This window comes from Mytilus galloprovincialis, chromosome 14 (assembly GCF_965363235.1).
Source record: "Mytilus galloprovincialis chromosome 14, xbMytGall1.hap1.1, whole genome shotgun sequence".
NCBI lineage: Eukaryota > Metazoa > Mollusca > Bivalvia > Mytilida > Mytilidae > Mytilus > Mytilus galloprovincialis.
In genome coordinates, this window is record NC_134851.1 from 40913752 (window position 1) to 40932945 (window position 19194).

At 32.5% G+C, this 19194-nt stretch overlaps 1 protein-coding gene across 2 annotated transcripts in view; it reads right to left on the reverse strand.

Moving 5' to 3' along the window:
- Positions 1-3130, reverse strand: part of LOC143059226 (cardioacceleratory peptide receptor-like) — a 148883-nt gene extending 145753 nt beyond the window's left edge. For both annotated transcript variants that reach the window (XM_076232706.1, XM_076232703.1), the window contains exon 1: positions 2906-3130. The gene's annotated coding sequence lies outside the window, so the exon portion shown is untranslated. The remainder of the gene's footprint in view (positions 1-2905) is intronic.
- Positions 3131-19194: the final 16064 nt, after the last annotated feature.

The following is a 19194-nucleotide window of genomic DNA, read 5'->3' on the forward strand; positions in this document are numbered from 1 at the left end:
ATGTTTAACATGCATGGCCACTTTCATTTGCACATGTTATTATTGTAAAATAAATTTATCAAAATAAATATTTCTTGAGGTAAGCGCAGGATTTTTTACATTTATACATTATAATTGTGAGATAGGTCATATGACTACATTCTGTACTTTAAGGATGTACTTACTAGGTGAAATTTTAAAAATCAAGAAACTAAAATTGATACTCCATTTTGAAAGAGCAAACTATTGATAGGTAATGGGCCTACTTTTCGAGATATTTGAGTTTTTAAAAAAAGGCGGGAAAAGACTGACTCAGACTTTTACCTTACATTTGCATTGGTTTTATTTGGGGCTCAAATCGAAAGAACAAAAATTAAGAAATTGTTTAAATTTTGGAAAATGGCCTTTTATGACCTATTGAAGACTTTTATACAGAGACAAATGGGTGTTATGGGACAAAATATTTTACCCTGCATTGATGGAAACATACCAAGGAGTCCGAACATTTTACACCAATTTCCCAAACCTTACCTAAGTACATCCTTAGACAGAATCAAAAGGTCATTATGTAAAAAAAAAATGGTAATACTAATACAGAAAACACTTGTGTTGGTATACTTTATTTTTTTTAAATGTTTTGTTACACTCTTTTGTGTCATGTCATTACCTATCAAAATATATTATCAAGACTAAAAATCAACGCTTCTTTTTGTGATAGATATTGTAAACATTTTTCCATAATTTTTGTCTTTGTAATAGTTTCACTTTTATTGTGATTGACCTTGTTGTTATGTTCTTTTTTTTATATGTACTCTCAGTATTAAATTGCACATAAACATTCGCATGCAAATTTAAATGACTTGCAAAGAAACTTAAGATTATTCACTGTGTTACCAAGAAAAAAATAATATTTAAAGGTTTTAAACTACCATTCACGACACAACAGTATCCCATTGAAATGTGTAAATCAATCTTATTTTTCAAATGCAACAAAGAAATATGTCCTGCATTATTCGTTTATAGTGTATTAATGTACGTTTTTTTAATTGAGTTAAGCCTGCAAATTGATATTTTACCGTGTGTTTTTCTATGTTGTGATGTTATGCTATTGTTTCAGAAAAAAGGGAGACGGTTTGGATCCATTAAAACGTTTAATTTCGCTGCAAATGTTTGCACATGTCCTAAGTTAAGATCTGATGTACAGTAGTTGTCGTTTGTTTATGTAATTTATACGTGTTTCTCGTTTCTCGTTTTTTTATTTTATATAGATTAGACCGTTGGTTTTCCCGTTTAAATGGTTTTACACTAGTAATTTTGGGGCCCTTTATAGCTTGTTGTTCGGTGTGAGCCAAGGCTCCGTGTTGAAAGCCGTACATTGACCTATAATGGTTTACATTTATAAATTGTTATTTGGATGGAGAGTTGTCTCATTGGCACTCACACCACATCTTCATACATCTATATCATATTAGTCCAAGTACTCCTATGACACAGTTAGAAATGTAACTCACATCATGAAAAGTAGTTGTAAATTGCTACTTTGACGAGTTTCTATTATGTGAACTAAATAACTATTCAAATAGCTTTTCTTGTTCTCACTGCAAAATACTGGTGAGACAGTTTACCATGGTAACTCTCAAATTTTTAAAGAACAAACGGATGAGTTTGATAAAATAAATAATAAGACAGCAATCAAGCAGCACAAAACAAAAATTAAAGTCGAGATTTCATTTGGGAAACTCTTTCCATGCTATTTTTACAAAAAAAAGACCAGTGTGCCTCATTACAACTCATATATTCAGATGCTCCGAATACGCGTACGTCACGTGAATTTGCATCTACTTTTTCTTATAATGGCGTTTTAACGCCACAAGCCTAGAAATGGCGGGTCACATGATTATGCATTTAATACTTTGCTGTCTATCATTTGATTGAAATACAAAGCATGTGTGCATGCTTCGCTAATAAGGAACTGACAACGCTAATCGTTCTACTTTCTACTTTATGAGAGACTTGCCGGCATTATACACACTCCAATAATTTTGAGGCAGAAACCGCTTTGACTGGACAGAACAAAATGAAGATCAAAGAAGAACAGAGTGCTTTTAGACCCTTGTAAGCAAAGCGTGTTGCCAGGACGTAGAAAGTTTTCTCTCCCGCGGTCACTCATACCCCACTGATGATCATATACATTTCAAAACAAATTGTCTTCTTGGCTTGTCTAGTAAATAATTTAATTGAATAGGGACGTAACTGAATTGTACGAGGATCTGTGTGCTGGACATGGCTTACAGAATAGCGATTAAGGGACATAGAGGGGTATACACTAACGCAACATTGGTAGAGTTTTTAAATAAATAATAATGGGATGCTAGAATATAAAGAGAATTATTAGCAAAACAATAAAGATTAGAGAAAAATTGTATACAAATGTAAATAATACAGAATAGAAGACCATACCATCTTGACTCCCTTAGGTTTGCACCTCTACAACCTAAGGGAGCTACCATTTGATTTTTATGGGGGGGCTAGGATGAAATTTGAAAAAAATAGGCAGGACAGGAGTTTTGAGTAAAAAAAAAAGGCAGGATCAGACACTTTGCAAAAAAAAAGGCAGGATGACAATTTAGGTAAAAGAAGTCAGGATAAACTAATAAAAAAAAAGGCAGGACCGAATAGAGTGAAAAATAAAAAGGCAGGACAGAGATTACAACTACAAAAAAATGCCCCCCCCCCCCCCCCCCCCCATAAAAATCAAATGGTAGCTCCCTAAAAATGAATAGCTCTTGTTTAAATCGTCATCATAAATAAAATGGTAAAACAAACTAGATAGGATTCGAAGTGTTGGCGCAATATTTGAAAACTAACACATAAGCATACTTATTCAAACTTAAAGTTAAGATTTTAAAGAAAACAAAAGACTTACAGTTTGGTCTATCTTTACACCATTCGATATCATTTCAATAGCAAAGCACAACCATTTACCTCTGCAGTCGATGAAAAATTGACAGTCGTTAAAGTTTTCGGGAATGTATCAAAATTCCAATTTAATTACCACAACATGTAAGTTTATAATTAACAGGTAGAATAATATCCCAAAACTCGAACAAAGTTTTAACTACGTATCCATTTGAAAAGTGTTTAAAAGTACAAATGTGTTCATCAGCGAAATCTAGAAAAATGATAATAGTAATGATAGGACCACTTAATATTGAATACATACGTCCCTTTAGCGTTAAAGATTATGAGAAATATTATACTATATGTATTCAAATTTAATGGAGTGTTAAGAGAACTTTTAAATACAAACTGCATTTTATATCATTATAAGTTTGGATTTCACCTTCTAATGAGATAAATATTACATAAAAGTTTTCTTTCAATAGAAAAGTAGGACGTCGTCAAAATTATTTAGATAAATACTTCAATGTATAAAGTATGTGTATTGCATATGTTATTGTTTATAATAATAATGTTTGTATGCTATATCACCTCATAGGGCCCTAAGTTGGTGAATAAAAGTATTATATTCTATTCTATTCTATTCCATATGTTTTTCGTATTAGAAATAAAAAAAAAACATGTCACTTGAATAAAATGAAAGATGAATTATCCTGCACTTCGACAAGTATACCCCAACAACCCTATAAATCCACATCATTTAAAAATATTACATGGGCTAAATGTGCAGATAAATGTCAAACTAGTTATAAAAAATGAAGAAAAGAGAATAATGTAAAGAATCGAAAATAATTTTTATAGCCTAATATAAAGAAAACAGAAAAATAACCTTAAAATTAAAGAATACATAAATAAATACTATCTAGAGCCTCCTGTGTCATGAACAAAAGTCTAATCAAGTTAAAAAAAAAAAAAAAAAAAAGACAGAAGGTACCTGCAAGTCAAATCAGACAGCTTGTATATGATGTTTAAAAGAAAAAATATTGTTATGTTTTTATCAATGGATTTATAACTGTGAGAACAAAAAATCTCAAAATAACACAGACAAGGAAGTATAGAAGCAATACATTATCATTCTATGAAAAAAAATCCATTAATGAAAAGATCCGAGAAAAACTTATTGAAATGTGATTTCATGTAATAGACAACACCGCAATTCATCTTAATCAAAGAAAACAGAATTAGAGAAAAAACGAACACAACATAGTTCCGAATGTCCTTCTAAACATAGGCGGAAGTTATTAGTTAAAAAATAATCCAATCTCATTACTCGAAAGAGATCTACAAAAACATGACAATTTAAAAGAAGAATTTTGACGAAAATACGAATAACACTTCATAGAAAACTAAAGACTGTATATAAGAAACATGAACCGAACTAAACCTCAGGGTGATCTCGAGATTTTGCTATTTTGGTACTGCATGGGGTGAACATACTTATATTGTGTTACTAGTATTGAGATTTGCAGTTATATATATCTCCCTCATGCAAATCTCTGATTTTGTGATCGGCTATACTTTTTGTACCTTTTGTGAGTTATCACTGATCAGCGTAGTTAGTGCCTGTTGTGTTGTAGAGATACATAAGTACCTTGTCACGTACTGTCTGGTTCTAGAACACAGTTATCGTCCTTGGTTTATAGGCCTTAGCGTGAACAGTGTATGACTTGGCTTGCATTTTTTAAATGTATGAAATATTAAGTTAGGGAATGAAATTGCATGTTAAAAAAAATGGGTGCTGAATCTATATATTAAGTTGTGATGTGGTTCAGTTAAAAAAGGTAAACATTAGACGTACGTCCGAAGCTGTCCAACTGAATGTTAGACCCCTTAACACAGAATTGTCAATATTTTGAGGTAGAGCTGGTAGAAGTTTCTATAATGTTGATATTATATGTCCTGATAGTAGTATACTACACTGTAAAAATCTTTTTGAGACAGGACAGGTGCGATTATTTTTTATTTGAATGTAGTGTCTAAAAGAAATTGAGTTGAGGTTGTACTGTTACATCACTGTCCCAAGTTATAGGGAGGTTAGGTGACAAAAACTAGTTTAACCCGCCTCATTCGTTATGTCCCTGTTTAAAGTCAGGAGCCTGAAATTTAGTGGTTGTCATTTGTTGCTGTATATCATATTTGTTTGGTTTTTTTTTTTTTTTTTTTGTTCTTGTTTTCTACATAGATCAGGTCGTTAGTTTGAACTGTTTTACATTTGTCCTTTTTTAACCGACTATGCAGTATGAGTTTTGCTCATTTTTGATGACCGTACAGTAACTTATGTATAGTTGGAAACTTCTATGTCATTTTGTCTCATTGGCAATCATACCGACTAGATCAACTTATTTTTATACATAAATTTTTCATTCAAGACGCCAACTTAACTTCCAAAAGAGTATACGATATTGAGACAGCAACAAAACAAAGAGAACATTTGTTTTTAAATTTGGGATGTAAAAAAAATTAGAAACTTATCTTCTTTATATTACTATTGGCCTTTATTTATCTGAGTAAAGACGTTTGGGAGGGACAAGCCGCAACAGTAACACTAACTGTTCAAGTTTGAAAGACGTTTAAGAAAGAAACATTCGGCCCTCATGTAAACAACCTGCGCTTTAGTCTGCATTTCAATTCTGTGCATGCTTTTGATTTTAATAAACAATGTCAATACACGTAACCGATAAAGTCATCATTACTATAATATATGTATATACAAAAAATATAGGTAGACATTTGCATTAACGTGCAGTAGCACACTAACCTGGTTCGCAATAGTATGCCTGTAAGACCTTTAGATTTTATCTGTTTTAATGAGAAAAAAGTAAATGTCATAGGCAAAATGTTTATATTTAATATTCGAATTCAATAGTTTTAATCAGCGTTTTAATCTTAGTGAAAAATACACTCATTGTATGTTAAAAACCGCAGAGTGCTTACATATTCTGGTCATTGGAACTCTGGTGGTACTCCATAAGGCTAAACCGTGGCGGATCGAGCGGTAAGAGGTTAGCTTTCGGAGGTTTGTGTCCCCTTTTTGTTTCACAGACTAATGCTTTTGATTAAGGACAATAGTTTGAAACCACCGTTTTACATGACTTGTATGTGTTGCCCCCCCCCCCCTTTCCCCCCAAAAAAATGTCTGGATCCTTTCCTACTTATCAGTTTCCTCATCATGTACCATCTGTCTGGATACTCAGTTGCATACATTACATAGAATTAAGGAATAACTCGACTACAAAAATGAATCTTATCTAAATATCTCTGACTCATTAAAAATAATTGGTTCTGTAACAGTTTCCTTCTAAGTAACTTTGAGGAAATATTTGGTGTACGTTTACTTCACGTGCAACTTGCTCTGGTCAACAACTTAAAGTCAGACATATGAAAAGAACGTTGATAATAAAACATAAACCGCCATTTACTTAATATGTAGTTTCCCTTTTTTTTTTAATTTGAATAAAAATGTAAGAAGAAACCCCGCCTTATGCTAAAATGAAACCATATTAAATGACGAGAAGATAAACAGCAGTACAGAAACAGAAACATTTAGCAACACATACCAACTAAACACTGGCATTGCTACGGGAGGGTAAACAAGATATATGGCATAATATGGGAATGATTAATCATATCCGGGGATAAATCTTAATTGAGGAATAATATAAAAAGCAAGCCAATATGCTAGAGTTGAGTATTCTATCCATTGTTAAAAACTAATCATGATTTTTATTTTGCCACGATTAAAAAAAATATCTAACTTTGTGCAAATAAATCGGGGCGTCTGGGTAAAATCTTTGTGTTTTGAGGATTATTTTGCTCAGTCTGTTATTATATGTGTAGTGTCTGTTGACTTTTTTTTCATTTTGCTTTTTCTTTCAAATGTTTCTGTTGCTTAATCCGTTATCATAGTGTAGTGTTTTTTTTTTATTTGTCTTTTTAGTACTTTATCTTTCCGAGGTTACTGTTGTGCTGTATGTTATTATGATTGTTGTGTTTTTGACTTTTTATTTGTCTTTCTGTCTTATCTTCCGAGGTTACTGTTGTGCTGTCTGTTATAATTATGAATGTTGTGTTTGTGGACTTTTTATTTGTCTTTTTATCTTTATCTGTCTTATCTTTCCAAAGTTACTGTTGCGCTGTCTGTTTTTTTACAAATGTATACGTGTTTTTGAATTTTGTTTAGTCTTTTTGTCTTTTTTTTCTTACTTTTTTTGTTTCTCGGTTTCTTATGATGTGTATAGACCCTTTAGTAAATTTTCATTTGTCGTTTTGTTTTTCCTTTTCATGCTTCTTTTGGACTAGAATTTACTAGTGAAAGGAAAATATCTATAATTGCTGGATATTTTTCTTCATTATTTTGTATCAATAATATATTTAGTCGTAATTGAATGCTTATCTAAGTAAAATATATCCGTAGCTTCGAGCAGTGAACCTTACATACTCCAAATAACGACAGCGCACCTTAAATGGAACCACATTGACCCAGACATGAAAAAGGATTAGTGAAAATTTAGCCAATAACAAACTGTCAATTTATAAACTTTATCATTCAACGCCAGCTTCTGAAAAAGCGGATTCATGGGGATCTAGCTGGGGTATAAAGAATATAGGAAAATGTACAAAAAGTGCAGCATAAATGATTAGAAATACAAAGAATAGATAATAAAAGACAAAATGCGCAGAATATGTGGCTAAAAATATAAAGAATAGAATAATAATGGACAAAAAGCGAGAAATATTTGGCTAAAGATATAAAGAATAGAGAATGATGAACAAAAAGCGCAGGATATGTGACTTAACATATAGAGTATAGATAATAATAGCCAAAGAGCGCAAAAATGTGGCAAAAAGATATCAAGAATATAAAAATAATGGACAAAAAGCGCAAAATATTTGACTAAAGATATAAAGAATAGAGAATGATGGATAAAAAGCGAAAAATATTTGACTAAAGATATAAAGTAAGAATAGAGATGAATGGACAAAAATAGCAGAATATATGGCTTAAGTTATAAAGAATAAAGAATGATGGACAAAAAGCGCAGAATATTTGGCTACAAATAAACAGAAAAGAGAATGATGGAAAAAAACGGAAAATATTTGGCAAAACACAAAAAGAATAGAGAATGATGGACAAAAAGCGCAAAATATGTGGCTAAAAATATAAGAAAAGGGAATAATGAATAAAGCGCAGAATATGTGGCTAAAAATATAAAGAATAGAGAAAATCGGCAAAAAGCGCAGATTACAATGTATGTGGTTAAAGAGATATATATATAAAAAAAGGAATAATGGGCAAAAAGTGCAGAATAAATGACTGAAGAAAAATAAAAAGAAAGGATAAAAATAGGCAACACATATAACATATTTTTTTTATAATGAAAAGAGAAAATAAGACAAAATTTATAAAGAAAGAGAAAAAGTACTAAAAGTACTAAATAATACAGAATTGATCGAAGGAACACCCATCCAGACCATCATTTATTTTCTTGACAAATCACATAATAAATGAAAGTGAAATCAGCCTTAAGGGTTTCCTCATTATGATAGAATTGAAAATCTGTGAGAAGAATTAAGTAAGATAAAGTCAATCGCATTTTTCAAAGAAGCTTTCCGAATGAAATTTATACGGTTTCCGAATGTATGTTATACGAGTGAGACAGATGCGTTATTTACTAATCACAGACCAATATATACATATATATAAGAATAAGAAGATGTGGTATAATAATTGTTTATTAGAGAACTCTCCAATATAGACCAAATGACATATAAGTAAACAACAGTAGTTCACCGTACGGCCTTCAACAGAATGCATTCATGTTACAGGTTTTGTTTTTTTTTCTTCTTCTTCATTTTTAACTGCCTCAATTTCGATTTTCATTCCAAAAGACTAGGTATGTTTTGGACTATAATTGCTGTTTCTACAAAAAGTTCCAAAATGATTATATATCAATTTGACTTTTAATAGTATTATCGAGTTGAGTATGCATCCGCAATTATGTAGAAAAGATTGACATTAGGAAACACCTTTTGTTTCTGAAAATAAATCTAGTATAAGGAGTATTCAATTCGATTACATGTATGTCCTTGTCTGAAAGAAACATGGGCGATACATGCTCTCTAGCCTATAATGGTTTACTTTTATAAATTATTACTTGGATGGAGAGTTGTCTCATTGGCACTCATACCACAGTCTTTCTATACATTTGTATCTATCTCTAACGAGAAGTCTACATTCTTCTTTTTATTCATTTCAAAATGAAAAAGAATGATTATCTTGCCAGTTCCGAATCGGCAATACCAGTGATTATGAATTTTTTTCAGAATTTCGGTTACTACTTTTGAAAACATAAAACAATTAATACCTTTTTTCATATTCGTTTTTTTTTTTTTTTTTTTTTGCAATAATTGTATTGAGTCTGGGGGTGGAAGTTAAAGGTCACTAAAGGTCTTCTACCGACTGGCAACAAACCCCTTGCCAACGTTGGGTATTCGTTTGGGTGTGCGTAATGTATCAAGTATGCAGCTACGACCGATCAGAATATATCCGATGCCTCGTGTTAAGGGAGTGCCACGCTCTTTGCACGTTAAGAATCCTTGCAACAACTCTTTGAGGGGTCCGTAGGTGGCCTGATGCAAGGCAAAATTTCTGTCCTGATCCGAGATATATACCCTCATCATCCCAGATGGCCACTTTTGTTACAAGACCTACCTATTGTATTTATTGTTAACTTGTTCTCGTCCTGAATATGCATGAAATATTTGCCACTGGACGTTAAGCAACCAACAATCAATTAATCAATCTTTTTTTTTCATTTTAAAGGGAAAACGAATGATTGTCTTGTCAGTTCCGAATCGGCAATACTAGTGATTATAAAATATTTTCAGAATCTCAATTATTACTTTTGAAAACATAAAACAATACCTCTTTTTTCATATTTGTTTTTTCTTTATGCAATAATTGTATTGAGACTGGGGATGGCAGTTTGGTCACTAAAGGTCTTCTACCGGCCGGCAGCAAACCCCTTGCCAAAGTTGGGCGTTTGGGGGTGCGTAATGTATCAAGTGTGCAGTCACGTCCGGTCAGAATAAGAATGTAAAATCCGATACCTCGTGTAAAGAGAGTGCCACGCTCTTAGCAAGTTAAGAACCCTTGCAAAACTCTTTGATGGGTCTGTAGATTGTCTGTTACAATGCTTTAATTCCGTCCCTATCCAATATACCCCTTATTTTCCCCATGCCGGTCTCGTCCTGAACATGCTTAAATTGTTTGCCACTGGACGTTTAGTTACCAACAATCAATCAATCATTTATATTGATTATAAAATGTACTTATCGATTAAAAAAAAAAATGAAGTAGTTATAACAAAATGTATATTGTCTTAATATCCTTAGAAGTTTTAAGAATATAAAAATTGAGAATATGTGGTTTAAGTGTCAATGAGACAATTTGTCACCAGAGACATATTGATAAATAGGATAAGCAAACATAGGTCATCGTAAGGATTTCAACAATTAAATTAGCAAAATACCGCCCTACAAACGAAAGTTGAAGGCCATGTAAAACCATTTAAAAACGAGTTAAACAACGATCTGATTTATATAGAAAAGAAACAATAAACGGAAAACAATATGACATCAACGAAAGAAAAACCAGCGAAATACAGGCAACTGACCTGGAAAAGACACGTACAAAATGTGGCGGGGTTAAACATGCATGACTGCCTTACTCGACGATCAGTTGTTATTAATGATCAGTGTAGAGCCATATACAGAAACACCAGTTTAAGTATTAGATAAAATACAAAGGTTACAAAGAAACAGGCCGGTAACAACCGTTGCCGGATAGTTTTTCTGCACGAGTAGTCAGGTCAAGGTCCGAGGCGATAGCCGAGGACCTTGACCTGACTACAAGTGCAGAAAAAACTATTCGGCTGGTTGTAACCGGCCTGTTTCTTTTGTTACTTTTGTTTTTTATCTGACTTGTACGACGTTTCAAGTAATAATACTTTAAGCAAGACTAAACATTTGCGAAACTTGGATAGCCATAAAGCAGTAAATGTAAGTTATAGTATAAACACACTTTTTTTTTTCATTTCCCTTCAACCGAGATTTTTTTTCAAGAAAAAAAAATCAGGAATCTAATAATTTGATAAAAAAAAAGAACAATTTCAAGTAAAAGATAAATGTTGTACACATTTAAGACTTTTTAAAATGCAACTTCGTAAAAAAGTAATATATTAAGGAATATTTTAGTGGTAAGTAAGATAACGTTTGATTTTTATGAATAAAACGGAAAGCGGGGAGGGGAGGGGGGGGGCTAATTCATTTTAAAATACACAGGCTGTGATCTTTATTTTTGATGAAAAAATGCAGGGGGAGCCGTTCAATCCCCCCAAATCGTAAAAAGCGCGCGTTGGTTGCCAAATACATGAATTTCATATGCAGTGGTGGGGGTCCCGGGGGTTGGAACAACCCTTTTTTTGAAGATCAATGCATTTAAATGGGGACATAAAGTTGGACCCCCCCCCCCCCCCCCCCCCCCCTGTTTTGTTCTGGATTTAGACATGGATCCGCCACTGATATAAATTCGATAACAATATAAAGGTATCAAAAGAATGAATTTCATACTTCATTAGTGAATGAAATATTTATGAAAAAAATGGATTTTGTCTTAATATTATATATATTCAGGAATGATACTTTGATTTTTTTTTAATTCATGCTCGTCTCTAGATCTGCAAGTGTTGATCGGGATTAAACACGTGTTACTATATGATCCAATCGCAGCTTACCGCCCAAAATTGATGACATAAGTTGAATGATTTTCTTCTAGATTTGCTGCTTATTTGGACGTGTATTTACATGAACACTTTTTGTTTATAGGATCAATCGTGCATTGGTGAGTTGATAGGGATTTTATCTTTTGATATTAGATTTGATTTTTATTTACTTATTTCCTGTCTTATTTTCATTGAAATGTTCACGTCAGTATTATCCTTTCTTTACTTTCAGCATTGTCCAAAATACTATTCATGTCCATATATTGAAGAAATTATTTATTGACCGAATTTTTTGCTTCATAAAGGGGGCGGTATGTTCTTTTTTGAGTATATTAACTATTTACTTTTCAATGCCATCACCCAAATGTTTTTGTTTCAATTAGCACCAGGGGCGGATCCAGTCATTTTAAAAAGGGGGTTCCAACTATATGTCCCCATTCAAATGCATTGATCGGCCAACAAAAAAAGGGGGGTCCAACCCCGACCCCTCCCCCCTTGGATCCTTCAATGAGCACTATTAACGGTATTTGGAAAATCAGGAATCATTCAAAACATTAATTTGTCATCTGCTTGACCATAATAATTTTTTTCTCATAAAATTTGGGATCAAAATATCTATTTTAGGAGAAAAACATACCCCCCCCCCCCCCACACACACACACTATTGAAGTTAAATGTCTTATCCCTTGGTGTACTGGTGTGAATAGTATTTAACTGGAAATGTTTGAAAAAAGATATTGATTCTAACGTAAACATTTTGTTCAATAAAAAGACAGGAAATAAGTCGGTGAACCAAAAAGTTCAAATCTAATTGAAAGTTAAAGTGCCCATGAACTCACTGATCATGCACGAGTGATTCTATTCACAAAAAGTGTCCGTGTAACAACTAAAAAGAGTCCGTGTATCGTCTAAAAAGAGTCCGTGTAACACCCGTTAATGTACTGTTTTTCTATAGCTCTGCGGGGGCAAAGTCGTACAACAACCTTTAATACATTTAAAATCTTTTAAATATACGTATAAATTTAAATATTTATAAAAAGTAAAAATAACTGACTTCTATACAATATATAGCCATTCAAGCAAGAATCTTTTCCATCCAGTTTACCTGTATCGTTGTGTGCAGTTAAATACCATAGTATGTACATGTATCTATAAAGCAGGTAAGTGATGCACTGTATATTATTCTTGTGTACTTTGCTATTATTCTTGTGTACTCTGCAAGAGGCGGAACATCCATGAACCAAGGGAACATTCAGTTAGGTTTTTTTTAAATGTCAATGTTTTCTGAGTGTATAAAATTTATAAACACACCACACGGCGTAATAGGTTATCCCTTTGATGTATTTAAATTTGTATACAGGTGTATTTGAAAGTACAGATATTTACTGAGAGATGAATTCTGATATATTATTGAGAGAAAAAACTCTTATTTATTATTTTCCCCTATCAAAGTATAGCCAGGACCTGTTTTCCGAGTGGTTTAGTTAGCTCTACAGTGATCACTAGCCTGTCAACTACAACAACAACCGCCCCCCCCCCCCTTTTTTTGAAAAAAAAAAATTAAAACATTAGATTTATTTACAACTTTATTATCTACAAACCATATAATCTAATGTACGGAGAAGAATGTTCAACACTGCGGTGGTGTTCATTGTCTTAAAGTCCCATTGAGCAGTGGCGGATCCAGCCATTTTAAAGGGGGTTCCAACTATATGCTCCCATTCAAATGCATTGATCGGCCAAAAAAAGGGGGGTTCCAACCCCCGGAACCCCCCCCCCCCCCTCTGGATCCGCCTCTGTTGAGGCCATTAAACATAGAGCAACAACACACAACTCACTACACGTTCTCGCAATAATAAACGGGGAAATTAATATAATTCAAAACGATTGTACATATGAAGAGAGATAACTCAAATTTTTAAGAAATTTTCAAATTATCACTTTGCTATACGAAACACGAAAATGTCGAAACCATAACCCCAAAAGTTAAGAGACTAGCACAATTTCTTTTTTAAATATTGCCTATTGAAATGATCTACTCTTTCACAAAGTTGTATCTGAAATTATGTCATCCCATGAAAATTTACATTAAATATTATCAGTGTTAGGGGATGCACTTTGCCACAAGTGGAGTTTTGAACTCATAACCTCAGTGTTTACATACAAGTGATCTCATTCGATGAACCACTAAATCGACCAAGAGACCACTGAGGTTCCTAGTCCATATCGAGAAGAGCATGAAATGGCCCAGTCTAGACAGATTTAAATAGTTGCAATATATTGTACTTTGATTCTTAAAGAGATTTTTGTCTATTGTAGATTTGGAATATGGACAAATTTCCAAACATACAGTGTTTTCATCACGAGGATAAAGCAATGGCGTGTTATTGTCCGGACTGTGTAGAAGCTTTATGTTCCGAATGTTCATATTATCATACACTTAAACTGAAACATAGACCTGTTCCGAATGTATTTATAAAGTTCATGCCAGCTTTTTTGTTATCAAAAATTAACAGATGTTTAAAACACAGTGAACATTCAGAATTCCAAACATCAAATCATGGAAACCCTTGTTGTAAACAATATGAAAACGAGGTCCACGGACACTGCAGTAAAATAAATTCGGATGGTAATGTAAAGAATATTAATTTGAAAGGGCGAATAATTTTCAAAGTGAATGCTGGAGATATAACGGGATGCGATATATCAGAAACCAGTCAGATGGTTTTTGTAGATAATAAATATGACTGTTTGGTACTCCATGAAAAAGATGGCTCGTTAAATAGAACAATTGATTTGCTAAGTAAACCGTACGATGTCGCTTATATCAACGAGAACAAAATAACAGTGACGCAAGATAGTGAAATACTAATTATCAATTTAGAAACTGACCTAACAGAACGATGGATTGACCTCGGATGGAAATGTTATGGTATAAGTCATATCAATGGTATGTTAGTCGTTACGTTGGAAGACGGCAAAGGAATACGAATTTTAGACATAGAAGGTAACACTATTCGATCAATCGACAATCACACCCAAGGTGTTACGAATGCATATCTCCATGGCGACAAGTTGTATTTTACCATTCTTCCTGATGACAATAAGGTATACTGTTCGGACGCTAATGGATATGTTTCTTGGACATTTCAACATCAACGGCTGAAAGGACCACGACAAATACGAGTAGATAAAAACGGGTTCCTTTTTGTTGTTTACGAGAGCTCGCTTACCGTTGCAGTTATTTCCCCTGACGGCAAGAACAGTAAAGTTCTACTTTGTGAACAAGATGGACTACATCTGCCAAAGGCTATTTCACATTTTAATAATAAGTTGTTAATATGCAATTCAACATCATGTACGGCACTACTGTATGACGTAGATTTTATGGAAAATCTTCCGCGCTATAACACTACTGGAATATTTTTGTTTTTATCAGTATTTTTTACGATAATATTCTTAGTTCTTTGTGTTATGATTTGGAAATAATTTAATTTTGGATGTAACGCGTCTTCTGATTGGCTGACGTTATTTTGTTATCAGCCCATAGACATAATTAAGTCATGTGACCGTGACGTCATCAACTTTTTTTGATGGTTTTCTACGGTTTAAAATGACTTAATATAATGGTGTGAGCACTGCATATAATGTTGTGAGCACTTAATATAATGTTGTGAGCACTTAATATAATGGTGTGAGCACTGCATATAATGCTGATCATTAACATAAGGCAGTCATGGCGTTCCATAGTAAAGGGTTACTTCGTGCAACGTGTTTTGCCATTTTTATTCCACGTGCAGCTGTGAAACGGGTTCGTTATTCACCGTGTTTTGTGAAATCGATAAGAGATTTAAAATTGTTCGTTCGTCGTGAAATGTCAATTCTATTTCGCGTTCTTCCGTACAGATACCCCCTTTTATGCCCCTCATTTAATTGTGTCCTTGTCTGCTAGAAACATTTCACGACGAACGAACAATTAAAAATTTCCATCATTCTCGATTCTGTATATCTTCAGCCATATATTCTGCGCTTTTTGTTTATAAATCTCTATTCTGTATGTTTTAAACCACATCCCCGCTTTTTGTCCATTATGCTCTGTTCTAAATAATTTAAGCCAAATATTCTGCGCTTTTTGTCCATCCTTCTCTTTTCTTTATATCTTCAGCCAAATATTCTGCGCGTTTTGTCCATCCTTCTCTTAATGCGCTTTTCTTTATATCTTCAGCCATATATTCTGCGCTTTTTGTTCATTATTCATTGTTCTCTATTCTTTATATTTTTAGCTACATATTCTCTGCTTTTTGTCCATTATGCTCTGTTCAAAATAATTTAAGCCACATATTCTGCGCTTTTTTACCATCATGATTGACTCTTTAAATTGTAAACCATTGATTCTGTACCTCCGTTTATCATTTTTCATTCTTTACACTCCATTCAGATCCTCATGAATCCGGTTTTTTTTAGAAGCTTTTGTTGAATATTGGTCATGACTATATGATTAATTTATTTCAGAATTGCAATTATAATTTGTTTTTACAGGTACAATTGTACTTCATAAATAAACAATTACTCTTTTTATTTATATTCGTAATGATTAAATAAAATTACTGATTACAGTTAAAATAAAATGTAGTTTCTACATAAAGTATATTCTGCCATCCCTTGTCCTTCGGTGTTTCTCGAAGACTTGTTAAGAATATTAAAATGAAAAGTTGCACATGTAGGACTGACAACTAGACAACTATCATCATGATCATTGCAATTATAATTTGTTTTTACAGTTACTGCATAAATAAATAACACTGCATGAAATGATACGTTTACAAAATTTATTCATTAATTAAATTTCTAGTTTTGAATTTAAGGTCTGATTTATGAAGAATTATTTTAGTAGTTTATGAAAATTTAATAATTTTTTTAAATTTCTTATTTTCTTAAGTTTAATTCCGATTTATGGGTTATTAAACTTGTTATTTATTTGAAAAATAATAGCAGTTTAAATTTGTTATTTAAAAGGTTTAAATCTAGTTTATCACCGTTAAATTTTTCGTTTAAATATACGTTTATTTTTTATCAAAACTACTAATATCAGACGATTTAACTGAAATTTAATTTAGATTAAATAACAAGTTTATACTGATCAATTTTTGTTCGGTAAATTTGAAATTTAATGCCAGTTTTGGTATACGTTTATTTTTTATCGAAACTACTAATATCAGACGATTTAACTGAAATTTAATTTAGATTAAATAACAAGTTTATACGGATCAATTTTTGTTCGGTAAATTTGAAATTTAATGCCAGTTTTGGTAACGTGTTTTACATTGTTTTATCGGGGCCATTTATAGCTGACTATGCGGTATGGGCTTTGCTTATTGTTGAAGGCCGTACGGTGACCTATAGTTGTTAATGTCTGTGTCATTTTGGTCTTTTATGGATAGTTGTCTCATTGGCAATCATACCACATCTTCTTTTTTATATTATGTTTCTTGTTTAATTTCAATGATGAAGTAATTCTTCTTCTTAAGGGTCAACAAGGCTTCACTACTGTCATATGAATACACGTTGTACAAAATAAAATGGAACGAAAACGTTATTAAGAAAACAAGACGACTTTACGATCGGGCTTATTATAATTGTTCAAAAGGAAGAAGAAGAAAAAAGAAAATTTCGTTGAAAAATATTAACAACTTACGTAAATCGATATTTAAATCTTGAAAATCCCCAAACCTTTAGTGATTTTCAAGTAAGTAATATAAAGGTCTTCGTCAGATTTCCATGGACGTTCTGGTTATCTTTTATCCCAATAACAGAAAATACAAAACACAACAAATAACAAGAGCTTGAATAATGGCTAAATTTCATTGATTGATTTTTATCGTCTTTTATAAGGAATAATTCAGTTATGAATAGTTTAAACTACATGTATTTATCGAAGTACATATGTACATATCAACAACACAAATAGAATATATTTTTAGAAACAAGCAGTTTTGATTATCCCCCTTATTATAAACTAAGGCAGCAACCATTTGATTTTCTGGGGGGGGGGGCTATGGTTTTTTTTGGAAAAAAAAGTTTGTTTCCAGTTTTTGGAGAAAAAAATAATTTGTTTTTGATTCTGAGAAAAAAAAATTGTTTGTTTCACCTTCAGCTGCCACTATATGTAATGCTAAAATTGAAAGAAAAAAAATTGTTTTCGACTTGTCGCGAAAAAAATTTGTCCAGAAAAAAAACCATAGCCCCCCCCCCCCCCCCCCCCCCCCCCCAGAAAATCAAATGGTTGCTGCCTAAATATATTTTGACATTTTGATATTTACGATAATCATATATATACGAAATTTACTTCTATACAGTGCACTTTGTCAGATATTTCTTAGATATAGTATTACTTTTTTGATAATATTTATGATGGGATGTAACTCTTTTTGTCAACAATCATATCTGTTTCAGAGGAAAATATTTATTTCAAAAATAAGTTATCTCCCATTACATTGGAAAAGCGTAAAGATTAAGATTATACATTTTAAAATTTGTCTTTCTTTTTAATATATTCAACACAGTTTTACAGATGGATGGATAATTCTTTAAAAAAAAACACCAAATGTGCCGCATACTAGTATAAAAGGGCACACTAAAAAAAAGTAAAAGCTGTTTTAGCGCAAATTTCACAATATTCACGAAGTAAACGGGATTTTTTTCCCAGTCGTCGTATTTGCTAACGACTCTTTCGCAAATAATGATACCCGTTTGTACAACATAAATCGCTTTTCCGTAAGTGGAAGTTATGCGGACGCATTTCATTTGCGCGCATTTTGTGATTATTTTTTTTACGTTTGCGCAATTACATTGGCGCGCATTAGTTTTTCAGAAACACTATGACAATTAAGTAAATTAAGATAATTAATTTTTGAAATGACTGTAGTTATATTGAACTTGAACATGTTCAAAAGTTGAATTTTATATTTTTCACAATTCTGTATTTTATTTGTTTCTGAAAGAAATCGAAATGATTTAAAAGCAGACCGCAATGAGGACCCCAAATTGGATGTATTTCACATAGATATAGGAAGATGTTTTTCTACAACGGAGATCTATGAACATGCACTGATACGCCTAGACTGGGAAAAGGATATCAAGGTTGGGGTAACCCACCTTTTTTATTCTGTTTTATTAAGTAAACAGCTTTTTTTCTTTTTGTTTCTATCGTAAACACAATCTAACGTTTGGGGCAGGTTACACGTGCTTACCTTTTTCTCTTATGTCCTCTGAGTCATTAAAAAAAAAGTGCAAAATGACGACCTGATTTAAAAAAAAAGAAGGGAAACAATAAATGCAGGATCTTCTTTTGGAATCATACAGTGGATATAACTTCTGATCTCTCGTTAGAACTGTCAGAATACTCTGTCATAGAGCTGTGGTAAACTCTCCTAGAACAGTTCTACCTAGAACAGTTCTACCCCAAAACTGT